Source organism: Oncorhynchus tshawytscha, unplaced genomic scaffold (genome assembly GCF_018296145.1).
Source record: "Oncorhynchus tshawytscha isolate Ot180627B unplaced genomic scaffold, Otsh_v2.0 Un_scaffold_1341_pilon_pilon, whole genome shotgun sequence".
In the NCBI taxonomy this organism is placed as follows: Eukaryota; Metazoa; Chordata; class Actinopteri; order Salmoniformes; family Salmonidae; genus Oncorhynchus; species Oncorhynchus tshawytscha.
The window spans coordinates 974,109-986,953 of record NW_024609828.1 but is presented as its reverse complement, the minus strand read 5'-3'; positions in this window follow the sequence as shown (position 1 = coordinate 986,953).

The window sequence follows — 12,845 nt, the reverse complement described above, 5'->3', positions numbered from 1 at the left end:
ATCGGACCCCAAATGAAAGAGAACTCAAACAGCGACAGACTACTTGGACTTGTCAAATAAGAAACCATTTTTCTGTTTTCCATTTGAAACTGTTTTAAAATGATTTCTGTTGCTAATAAACAAGAACCAGTTAGAATCGGTGTCTGCCAGTAAAGGGTTGTTAACATGGTGACAGTATAGGTGTTTTTCCTCGAGTTCCACCCTGAAAACTAGGCTATTTAGTACACAATCTAACCTGGAATGATTGTTTACTGTAGCTTCTCATTATGGTTGGAGGACTGTATCACGTGCTGGATTCTTAAACTGCCTGTCATCAACATCTGTTAAGATAGCATCAGAATGATCGCCAGGTGGCCTTGTCTTGGAGAGCAACAGGAACACTCAAACCAGGGTTGCCAGATTTGTATAAAATCCCCCGGTCTCTGCTCTTTACTCATGTTGGATCAATTGAAGCCTTATAAAAAGATGGTCTCTGTCTATTTAGTTTAAGATATCACTGCAACTCTGACATATTTATCATAGTTCATAATTTGAAAAGGGGGAGGTCGCTGAAACTAGCCGACAAAAATGTACTTATATGACATTTAGATATGTAAAATAAATTGGACATGATTTCAAAATGTGATAATGTTCATTGTAGTTCACTGGCTGATGCTGCAGGCCTATTGGCCGGTTTCACCCTGAGTGACGCTGCTGCCGCTCAGATTTTAACCAAAGAAATACCACGACTAGAACGGCCATCCCCATTCAAGTGAATGATCTTTAATTGGTGGATCGGCAGCCATATTGAGTGTACCCATTAGAATGCACGTTTTTATTTCCGTTCTAATAACTATATTTCTATGCTTGGAACTGACTGCAATTACACAACCCATTAGCAGCTGATTGATAGCCCCTGTCAGGCTTAATGCTTTTCAAGAGCAGTAAACCAGATAAAGGGAAAATGACAATAAATACATAAATGAATAAAACGCCACTTTTCATTACTCCTATCTACAGTCTCCTTTGAGTAACTCCTGTGAGGTTCATCTACACAACAACATTACTGTTGAATGATGATGGAAGCTGACTGAGGAATTGCACATGTGAAGGAAGAGCACTATAAGATCTGTGGGGGCCGGTGTTCATGAAGCGTCTTAGAGTAGGAGTGCTGATCTAGGATCAGGTTTCCCCCTGAACATTTAATCGTATTCATTATGATCTAAAAGGCTAAACTGATCTGTGTGCAGCAGCATTGCAGGAAAAGCAGATGTTGTCATCTTCTGCGTTCATGTTCATGTAAAGTGTTGACCAGGTGAATTCATCTGAGAGGCGCTCATCGTCATGTGCTGCTTTGCCTAAACCTACAGTGGCAATGTGGATTAAACAGCTGTCATCACAGCTCTGTGTGATTGATAAGATCTGAGGTGTAACTGTAAGTGCTCTATCCATCTCAGACTTGGGTGGAAGCCCAACCAACCAACCAGCACCGTCAGCAACCTCACACTGCTGCCACCATAGACATACAGACACGTTCCAGTCAGTCCCTCTGCCACTGTGCCACACCTACAGCACTATCTATGTGTGTGTGTCAGTCTCTGTGTTTTCCATTAGAATTTGTATGCTGCAGATCAGTGTGGGTGTGTGATTCATCTGTGTGGTCCTCCTTTATCACATCTATCTGTTTCTCAGCATTGTGTGTGTGCGTGAAGGTATGCCTGCCTGCCTGCCTAAGTTCATACTTGCGTTCATGCCTGCCAATGTGCAAGCCATGCCTGCCTGTTTGTGTGTTTGTCTCTCCAAGCTTCCCTTACTGAATTGCAGCCAACAACCTACCCCCCCCTCTCCCGCTCTCTTTTCTTTGAGTGACAGTGTGGGGCCTGGCCCCTCCCTCTCCCTCCCCTGCTGTGGGTCTGCATTGACCACTGGGCTATTGCCCCTTAATTATCAATTACAGGGCCACACTTCCACACCTGGAGACAGGCTGGGCTGAGAATGAGTTTAGCCCATTAGGGTGGACCCCGGCTGGGCTGTTTATCGAGGGGGCTAGGCGGTGTGGTGCGGAGGTGTTAATGGACCTGCCACTGCCACAGTCAGTCACCACCATAAAACAGTAGTGAATGGAGAGTGACGGGGAAGCTTGGTGCTTGTGGAAGCTACTATGTTCTCTGTGTTCATTGGCACATTTCCTTATATTGGATTTTATGTTTGTTTTGGTTCATTGTTTTGGAATTTATTTAGGTTAAAAAACTTTTTTTTTTTTAATTACTGATGTTTTCCTGTTAATTTGTTCTAACTCAAGATATGATATGTTGTGTTCTTTCAGTGCAGTAACAGTAGTCCAGAATAAACTGGTCTTATGGTGACGTACACAGTAGTATACAAGTAGTGTTATATGGAGAAGTACTGGATACAACAATGACTCTGAAACATCATTTCATAAAGACCCAGTCCACAGGCTTAGTTTAACTTTTAATGCAATTATGGAGCTTAGATATTTTATGATCAATGATACAGACACCGTTTCTCTCCCCTAAATTGGCCACACTATCTATGCTATTATCATTGCATGGGAGTGAGAGGATGGGGATTGAGTGGGAGGGAGGGATGACTTATTGAATATACTCAGATGGCTGTCTTATTGATAGAAGTATGAAAGAGGGAAGACAGAAGGTTGTCTGGATTTGTGATGTCATTTTGAAAGAATTATGGGTCATAAATTATGGCTGATCATTCTCAATTACTTCTAGATTGGGTCAGGCCAAAGTTTGTATCAGGACAAAATCTTATAAATAAGGCATTTTCCTTGCATAATGCCTGTTCTTTGCTAGAGCAAATAGGGTCATGGCATTGAAAAAAATACATTTGTATTTCATACATTGTAATCATATTTCTAAGTGTATTGCATGTTATTTCATTAGACATCTGATACTTATTTTCCTTTATACACTGAGTGTACAAAACATTAGGAACACCTGCTCTTTCCATGACAGACTGACCAGGTGAATTCAGATGAAAGCAATGATCCCTTATTGATGTCACCCATTAAATCCACTTCAATCAGTGTAGATGAAGGGGGGGGGACAGGTTAAAGAAGGATTTCTAAGCTTAGAGAGCTGAGACATGGATTGTGTATGTGCACCATTCAGAGGGTGAATGGGCAAGACAACATATTTGAGTGCCTTTGAGCAAGGTATGGTAGTAGGTGCTAGGTGCACCGGTTTGAGTGTGTCAAGAACTGTAACGCTGCTGGGTTATTCCACACACAACAGTTTCCCATGTGTATCAAGAAAGGTCCACCACCCAAAGGACATCCAGCCTATTTGACAAAACTGTGGGAAGCATTGGAGTCAACATTGGTCAGCATCCCTGTGGAACACTTTTGACACCTTGTAGAGTCCATGACCCAATGAATTGAGGCTGTTCTGAGGGCAAAAGGGGGTGCAACTCAATATTAGTAAGGTGTTCCTAATATTTTGTACACTCAGTGTATATCGCCTCTGCTCTGTCACTTTGGGAGCAGCCATCATGCCTGTACTCTGTGTTCTCTGTCCATGTAAGGATCAGGGCAAAAATAGATTCATGTTCATGCTCTAATGCAAATGGCTTAACTTGTCTTGGCCTCTCACCATAATGTCAAAACTCAGCTCTGCCACAACGGTACTATTCTAACATTGGTGGCATGTTGGTTAAAAGTATGGCTTATTACAGAAATATAGTGGTTCACAAAATAGCAACATATTATGCTTGGTCGTCTGTGCAAAACAGTAGTAACTTTGAAATGGGCACTTTGTGTCAAATTGTATGTACAGTTGAAGTCGGAAGTTTATGTACACTTAGCTTGGAGTCATTAAAACTCATTTTTCAACCACTCCACAAATGTCTTGTTAACAAACCATAGTTTTGGCAAGTCGGTTAGGACATCTACTTTGTGCATGACACAAGTAATTTTTCCAACAATTGTTTACAGACCGATTGTTTTACTTATAATTCACTGTGTCAATTCCAGTGGGTCAGAAGTTAACAAACACTAAGTTGACTGTGCCTTTAAACAGCTTGGAAAATTTCAGAAAATTATGTCATGGCTTTAGAAGATTCTGATAGGCTAATTGACATAATTTGAGTCAATTGGAGGTGTACCTGTGGATGTATTTCAAGGCCTACCTTCAAACTCAGTGCCTCTGCTTGACATCATGGCAAAATCAAAAGAAATCAGCCAAGACCTCAGAAAATAAATGGCAGGCCTCCACAAGTCTGGTTCATCCTTGGGAGAAATATCCAAATGCCTGAAGGTACCACGTTCATCTGTAAACACAAACGTACGCAAGTATAAACACCATGGGACCACGCAGCCATCATACCGCCCAGGAAGGAGACGCGTTCTGTCTCCTAGAGATGAACGTACTTTGGTGCGAAAAGTGCAAATCAAACCCAGAACAACAGCAAAGGACCTTGTGAAGATGCTGGAGGAAACGCATACAAAATATCTATATCCGCAGTAAAACGAGTCCTATATCGGCATAACCTGAAAGGCCACTCACCAAGGAAGAAGCCACTGCTCCAAAACCGCCATAAGAAAGCCAGACTACGGTTTGCAACTGCACATGGGACAAAGATTTTACTTTTTTGGAGAAATGTCCTCATCTGATGAAACAAAAATAGAACTGTTTGACCATAATGACCATCGTTATATTTGGAGGAAAAAGGGGGAGGCTTGCAAGCCAAAGAACACCATCCCAACCGTGAAGCACGGGGTGGCAGCATCATGTTGTGGGGGTGGCAGCATCATGTTGTGGGGGTGCTTTGCTGCAGGAGGGACTGGTGCACTTCACAAAATAGATGGCATCATGAGGAAAGAAAATTGTGTGGATATATTGAAGCAACAACTCAAGACATCAGTCAGGAAGTTAAAGCTTGGTCGCAAATGGGTCTTCCAAATGGACAATGACCCCAAGCATACTTCCAAAGTTGTGGCAAAATGGCTTAAGGACAACAAAGTCAAGATATTGATACTGACCTCAATTCCATAGAAAGTTTGTAGGCAGAACTGAAACAACATGTGCGAGCAGGGAGGCCTACATACCTGACTCAGTTACACCAGCTTTGTCAGGAGGAATAGGCAGCTTGTGGAAGGCTACTCGAAATGTTTTACCCAAGAAAAACAATTTAAAGGCAATGGTACCAAATACTAATTGAGTGTATGTCAACTTTTGACCCACTGGGAATGTGATGAAAGAAATAAAAGCTGAAATAAATAATTCTCTCAACTATTATTCTGGCATTTCACATTCTTAAAATAAGGTGGTGATCCTAACTGACCTAAGACGGAATTTTTTACAAGGATTAAATGTCAGGAATTGTGAAAAACTAAGTTTAAATGTATTTGGCTGAGGTGTATGTAAACTTCCGACTTCAACTGTATGTGCATGCTTGTGGATGTGTCAGCTACTGTAAACATCCAGAGAGAGAGAAAACGAATAACTGAGAGAGCTGCCTATTTATTTTTCTAAAATTGTAATCATAATGGTTCTGGAATTGAGTGGAGATGGAAAATATTTGGATATTATGGAACAGTTGGGCTCTTTGACTTATAATGGAAAAGTCAGGGGTGAGGAAAACTGATGTTAGAGCAGCTGTTCAGGTGCAGCCCTCACTTTGTAATTCAGCTTTCAGGTTAATGTAGACCACATGGATTGAAGCATGGAAAATGTGTTGCCATGGTGATGGATTTACTGTAGCCTCTATGTCATGTCATATCACCTCATCAGACTAAACGTCACTGTTTCTGTGCCACAGTCGTTCAATGGCTCACACAAAAGATTGTTGACTGCTTTTTATACATTAGGTTGAACCTCTGTTTTTAAAATATTGCATCGTTCTTAAAATAAAATGTATGTAAAAAACGATATAAGATATTAGTATTTTTCTCAACTTAAGGCTCTCAGAATAGAATAAAATACAATAGACTAGAATAACAACTGCTCTGTGAAGATGATGACACTCTTGCTTGGGGTAACGTGACTCATGTACTGTATAATGTGAATGATGTAACATGGTCACAGTGGTTCTGTTAAAGGCCCAGTGCAGTCAAACTGGATTTTCCTGTGTGCTATATATATTTACACACCATGAGGTTGGAATAATACTGTGAAAATTATGATAATGCATTTTTAATGTAAGAGCAGTTTTGAAAAGACAGCCTGAAATGTCAGCCTGTTTTGGTGGGATGGAGTTTTGGCCTTCCATGGTGACATCACCAGGCGGTAAATTAGTTGATAGACCAAGACAAAGAGAGTTTCAAGCCCCTCTGCCAATAACTGCTAGTTTTCTCCCTCCCCACTCAGACCAATCCCAGACAGTCCTAGATAAAAAATAATATTGCTTGAGAAATTGCTCTTTGCTAAGAAGCTATTTTTGTTTCTTTTTGACAATTTTATTTGAAAACAATCACAGTAAGGTACTTAATTGTTACCCAGAAGTGATTTGATATTGTGGTAAAAACAGCTGCATTGGACTTTTAATGGTTGTTAAGGGTTAAAACATTAGCTCCAGTCTCTCCCCTGACATGCTCCACCGGAGCCATGGGATACGGGTGATGACGCAAGTTAAAACCCCACACGACACGAGCCAGCAGGGAACCACGCAGTCAGGTTAGCAGAGCTCAGTGGTTGTAGGTACGGTAACACCGATGATAAACGGTGAGCCATGTTGAGAAAAACAAAATATATGATCAATTTTCACTGGAAGGCCATCCTTTTATTTGATACACTGATTTGATTGACTCATTTTCATTTCAAATATAGGTTATATTTTAGTATCAGTACAGTAGTTATCAGGTTAATATTTAGTCACTGACATATTATATCTCCAGCCCATTTTCCCAGGGCTTATCACTGCGTCATCTGTATTCAGCAACCTGGTTTCTGTTTGAGTTTTAACCATCACACTGAAATGTAAGCATCTGAAAACTCATTTATCATTGATTGAACACCATCTTACTTTCAGATCTTGTTTTGACAAATTAAAAGTCAAAGGAAATGATAAAGGTTCTGGCTATCATCCGTTAACCATCCATTCTTCAAGCCAAACTCATACAGTACAGAGGACAGTCACTGGATCTGCTGTTAACTAGCGTTCCCTATGATGTGCTCTCTCTGAGAGGGCAGTACTGGGGTCATTCCTAGCAGGCTTGTGGTGTTGACTCACCTGGTGTTGTTGCTCAGAGCATGGGGACTCTCTCACGTCTAGGAGGACCAACATTAAAGGGGTGATTTGTCACTCTCTAATGTCCCGTGAAACCCCCTTGTGGTTTTAGAAAGGATGGTGAGGTCCCTCTTTTGTGGTCCCTACCTCTGGTTGTCCCTACCTCTGGTTGTCCCTACCTCTGGTTGTCCCTACCTCTGGTTGTCCCTACCTCTGGTTGTCCCTACCTCTGGTGGTCCCTACCTCTGGTTGTTCCTACCTCTGGTGGTCCCTACCTCTGGTTGTCCCCTCAGGCAACTCTGACTTTGTTCCATATCTGTGGTTCACGCTTTCATTCTTTCGTTCTCTTGTTCATGCCTTTTTCTATTCTCTCGTTCTCTTATCTCTCTCTCTCTCTCTCTCTCGCTCTCTCTGTGTCTCTGTGTCTCTCTCTCTCTCTCTCTCTCTCTCTCTCTGTCTCTCTGTGTCTCTCTCTCTCTCTCTCTCTCTCTCTCTGTCTCTCTGTGTCTCTCTGTCTCTCTCTGTCTCTCTCTCTCTCTCTCTCTCTCTGTGTCTCTCTGTGTCTCTCTCTCTCTCTGTGTCTCTCTGTGTCTCTCTGTGTCTCTCTGTCTCTCTCTCTCTCTCTCTCTCTCTCTCTCTCTCTCTCTCTCTCTCTCTGTGTCTCTCTCTCCCCCTTCCTCTTTTCGTCCCTCCCACCATTCAGGGCATTCACCCGACACGTGTACTTTGTTATTTTGTTTTACTCGTGACGTGAATATGTGCTAATAAATTCCAGTGGTCCCAGTCAATGCCATGAAACATTCAAAACAAAAATCATTGGTGTATATCTCTATGAGATTGTTTCAGGCCTTACCCTAATGGCTGCCAAGCCTGTGGCTACCATGACTGTCAAAACCTCCCTTTACCAGACAGAAGACACCTGTAAGGGCTCTCTGTATGTCAGCATACAGGATTATTCCTGTACAGCAACGCCCAATGCTTTTATACGTGTACAGCAGTCATGCTTGTTTCATGTTTCATTGCCTCTTCAAATAAAATGACATATTTTACAGAGTGTGTTATGTGTGGTGAGAGACTGAGCGTTCTATGACAAAATGGCCGCCGTGGGCTATGAAGATGATTTAGTGTAGCGCTGCACCATAACCACACATCGTTGGTGACTCTCTTCTAACAATCTCACCACCAACCTCTTAGATCGTAAATTAAATTCTGTTGAATACAAATATCATCCACTATTATCCCTCTTTATCAACCATCATTATTCAATATCATTCATTTCCCCCAGCTTTTCTCTCATAACTGGTTGAATGAATGCAATCCCCCTGAGGCGACTGGCTGCCTTGGATGGGGTAGGGTTTGCTGCCATTTTGTCTAATAAGCCTGTGTTTGTCTGTGTTATTGGATTTGATGGATTGTCTCCTCTCCGTTCCTCTGTGAGTGACTGTGAGGGGGTACAGCCGGTGCCTGAGGCGCAGCTGTGTACGATCAGCCCCCTTTGGAGTCCCCGGTTGCTCCGTAGGGAGCAGCTCCTAAATCCAGGATTATTCTGGCAGGGCCCACAGCCCGGGATTAGAATGGGAAAGGGCACAGTCAGCACTCTCTTCTTTAGCAGCTCAAGGGATTACCCAACATAGACGAGGGACGACGAGGTCTTGGTTTCTGCAAGGGGTCGCGTGCTCCTTTTGCAACCAGGGCACTATGTGGAGATGGGAGAAGGTGTCGGAGAACACTTACACTGGAGAGGTGTTGGTGCTTTAGGTTCTTGTTTTAGGTTTCTTGAATACAGTGTCAACTATACAAGGGGTGATCGGGAAGATGAGTGCTGGATGTTTGAGTGGTGATGTTGTATATTATTTGAAATGTTACTCAAACATTCCTTTCACACTTTAAAAATGCTACAGTTCAGGTATTCCACATTAGAAAGCATTCTTAACAAAAAAGAATTCACCCTTATCTGGATATGAGTATAAAAACCCTCACGTTCATAGATTCAGTGTGACACCATGTCAGTTTTCATCATGGCATTACTCCATGCCAGTTGGCACGGTGGCAGTTGTACAGCCACCTCACCTGTTTTGCAGGTACTGCCTGGGTGGCACATAACTGTGTGACACATAACTGTGTGGGCTTTAACTATGTGTCACATAACTGTGTGGGATATAACTATGTGTCACATAACTGTGTGGGATATAACTGTGTGACACATAACTATGTGGGCTATAACTGTGTGGCACATAACTGTGTGGGCTATAACTGTGTGGCACATACAGATGTGGCACATAACAATGTAGTACATAACTGTGTGGGCTATAACTGTGTGGCACATAACTATGTGGCACATAACAATATGGCACATAGAGATGTGGCACATAACAATGTGGCATATAACTGTGTGGGCTATAACTGTGTGGGCTATAACTGTGTGGCATATAGCTGTATAGCACATACAGATGTGGCACATAACTGTGTGGGCTATAACTGTGTGGCACATAACCATGTGGCACATACATATGTGGCACATAACGATGTGACACATACATATGTGGCACATAACCATTGTGGGCTATAACTATGTGGCACATAAATATGTGGCACATAACGACGTGGCACATAACTGTGCGGGCTATACCTGTATGACACATAACTGTATGGGCTATAACTGTGTGGCACATAACTGTGTGGCACATAACTGTATGGGCTATAACTGTGTGGCACATAACTGTGTGGGCTATAACTGTGTGGCACATAACTGTGTAGGCTATAACTGTATAGCACATAACTGTGTGGCCTATAACTGTGTGGCACATAACTGTGTGGCACATAACTGTGTGGGCTATACCTGTGTGGCACATAACTGTGTGGGCTATAACTGTACAGCACATAACTGTGTGGGCTATAACTGTGTGGCACATAACTGTGTGGGCTATAACTGTGTGGCATATAGCTGTATAGCACATACAGATGTGGCACATAACTGTGTGGGCTATAACTGTGTGGCACATAACCATGTGGCACATACATATGGGCACATAACGGCGTGGCACATATGTCTGTGGCACATAACGATGTGGCACATAAAGGTGTGGCACATAACTGTGTGGGCTATGTCTGTGTGGGCTACAGCTGTGTGGCACATACATATGTGGCACATAACGATGTGGGCTATAACTATGTGGCACATACATATGTGGCACATAAATATGTGGCACATAACGATGTGGCACATAACTGTGTGGGCTATACCTGTATGACACATAACTGTATGGGCTATAACTGTGTGGCACATAACTGTATGGGCTATAACTGTGTGGCACATAACTGTGTGGCACATAGCTGTGTGGCACATAACTGTGTGGGCTATAACTGTGTGATACATAACTGTATAGCACATGACTGTGTGGGCTATAACTGTGTGGGCTATAACTGTGTGGGCTATAACTGTGTGGCACATAACTGTGTGGGCTGTAACTGTACAGCACATAACTGTGTGGGCTATACCTGTGTGGCACATAACTGTGTGGCACATAACTGTGTGGGCTATAACTGTGTGGCACATAACTGTATGGGCTATAACTGTGTGGCACATAACTGTGTGGCACATAACTGTGTGGCACATAACTGTGTGGGCTATAACTGTGTGATACATAACTGTATAGCACATGACTGTGTGGGCTATAACTGTGTGGGCTATAACTGTGTGGCACATAACTGTGTGGGCTGTAACTGTACAGCACATAACTGTGTGGGCTATACCTGTGTGGAACATAGCTGTGTGGGATATAACTGTGTGGCACATGCATATGGGCACATAACTGTGGGCTATAGCTATGTGACACATAACTGTGTGGCACATAACTGTGTGGGCTATAACTGTATAGCAAATAACTGTGTGGGCTATAACTGTGTGGGCTATAACTGTGTGGCTATAACTGTGTGGCACATAAATGTGTGGCACATAACCGTGTGGCACATAACAATGTGGCACATAACAGCGTGGCACATAACTGTGTGGGCTATACCTGTGTGGGCTATAACTGTGCGGCACATAACGATGTGGCACATAACTGCATGGGCTATAAATGTGTGGCACATAATTGTGTGGCACATACATATGTGGCACATAACGATGTGGGCTATAACCATGTGGCACATAAACATGTGGCACATAACGGTGTGGGCTATAACTATGTGGCACATACATAACTGTGTGATACATAACTGTATAGCACATAACTGTGTGGGCTATAACTGTGTGGGCTATAACTGTGTGGCACATAACTGTGTGGGCTATAACTGTGTGGCACATAACTGTGTGGGCTATAACTGTGTGGCACATAACTGTGTGGGCTATAACTGTGTGACACAACTGTGCAGGCTATAACTGTGTGGCACATAACTGTGTGGGCTATAACTGCTATATTACTGTGTGGGCTATAACTGTGTGGCACATAACTGTGTGGGCTATAACTGTGTGGCACATAACTGTGTGGGCTATAACTGTGTGGCACATAACTGTGTGGGCTATAACTGTGTGACACATAACTGTGCAGGCTATAACTGTGTGGCACATACATATGTGATGTGACACAAACATACGTGGCACATAACGGTGTGGCACATAATAGCGTGGCACATAACAGTGTGGCACATAGCTGTGTGGGCTATAGCTGTGTGGCACATAGCTGTGTGGCACATGCATATGTGGCACATAACGATGTGGGCTATACCTATGTGGCACATAAATATGTGGCACATAACTGTGTGGGCTATACCTGTATGACACATAACTGTATGGGCTATAACTGTGTGGCACATAACTGTATGGGCTATAACTGTATGGCCTATAACTGTGTGGGCTATAACTGTATAGCAAATAACTGTGTGGGCTATAACTGTGTGATACATAACTGTATAGCACATAACTGTGTGGGCTATAACTGTGTGGGCTATAACTGTGTGGCACATAACTGTGTGGGCTATAACTGTGTGGCACATAACTGTGTGGGCTATAACTGTATAGCACATAACTGTGTGGGCTATACCTGTGTGGAACATAACTGTGTGGGCTATAACTGTATAGCAAATAACTGTGTGGGCTATAACTGTGTGATACATAACTGTATAGCACATAACTGTGTGGGCTATAACTGTGTGGCACATAACTGTGTGGGCTATAACTGTGTGGCACATAACTGTGTGGGCTATAACTGTGTGGCACATAACTGTGTGGGCTATAACTGTATAGCACATAACTGTGTGGGCTATAACTGTGTGGCACATAACTGTGTGGGCTATAACTGTGTGGCACATAACTGTGTGGGCTATAACTGTGTGACACAACTGTGCAGGCTATAACTGTGTGGCACATAACTGTGTGGGCTATAACTATATAGCACATAACTGTGTGGGCTATAACTGTGTGGCACATAACTGTGTGGGCTATAACTGTGTGGCACATAACTGTGTGGCACATAGCTGTGTGGCACATAACTGTGTGGGCTATAACTGTGTGATACATAACTGTATAGCACATGACTGTGTGGGCTATAACTGTGTGGGCTATAACTGTGTGGGCTATAACTGTGTGGCACATAACTGTGTGGGCTGTAACTGTACAGCACATAACTGTGTGGGCTATACCTGTGTGGCACATAACTGTGTGG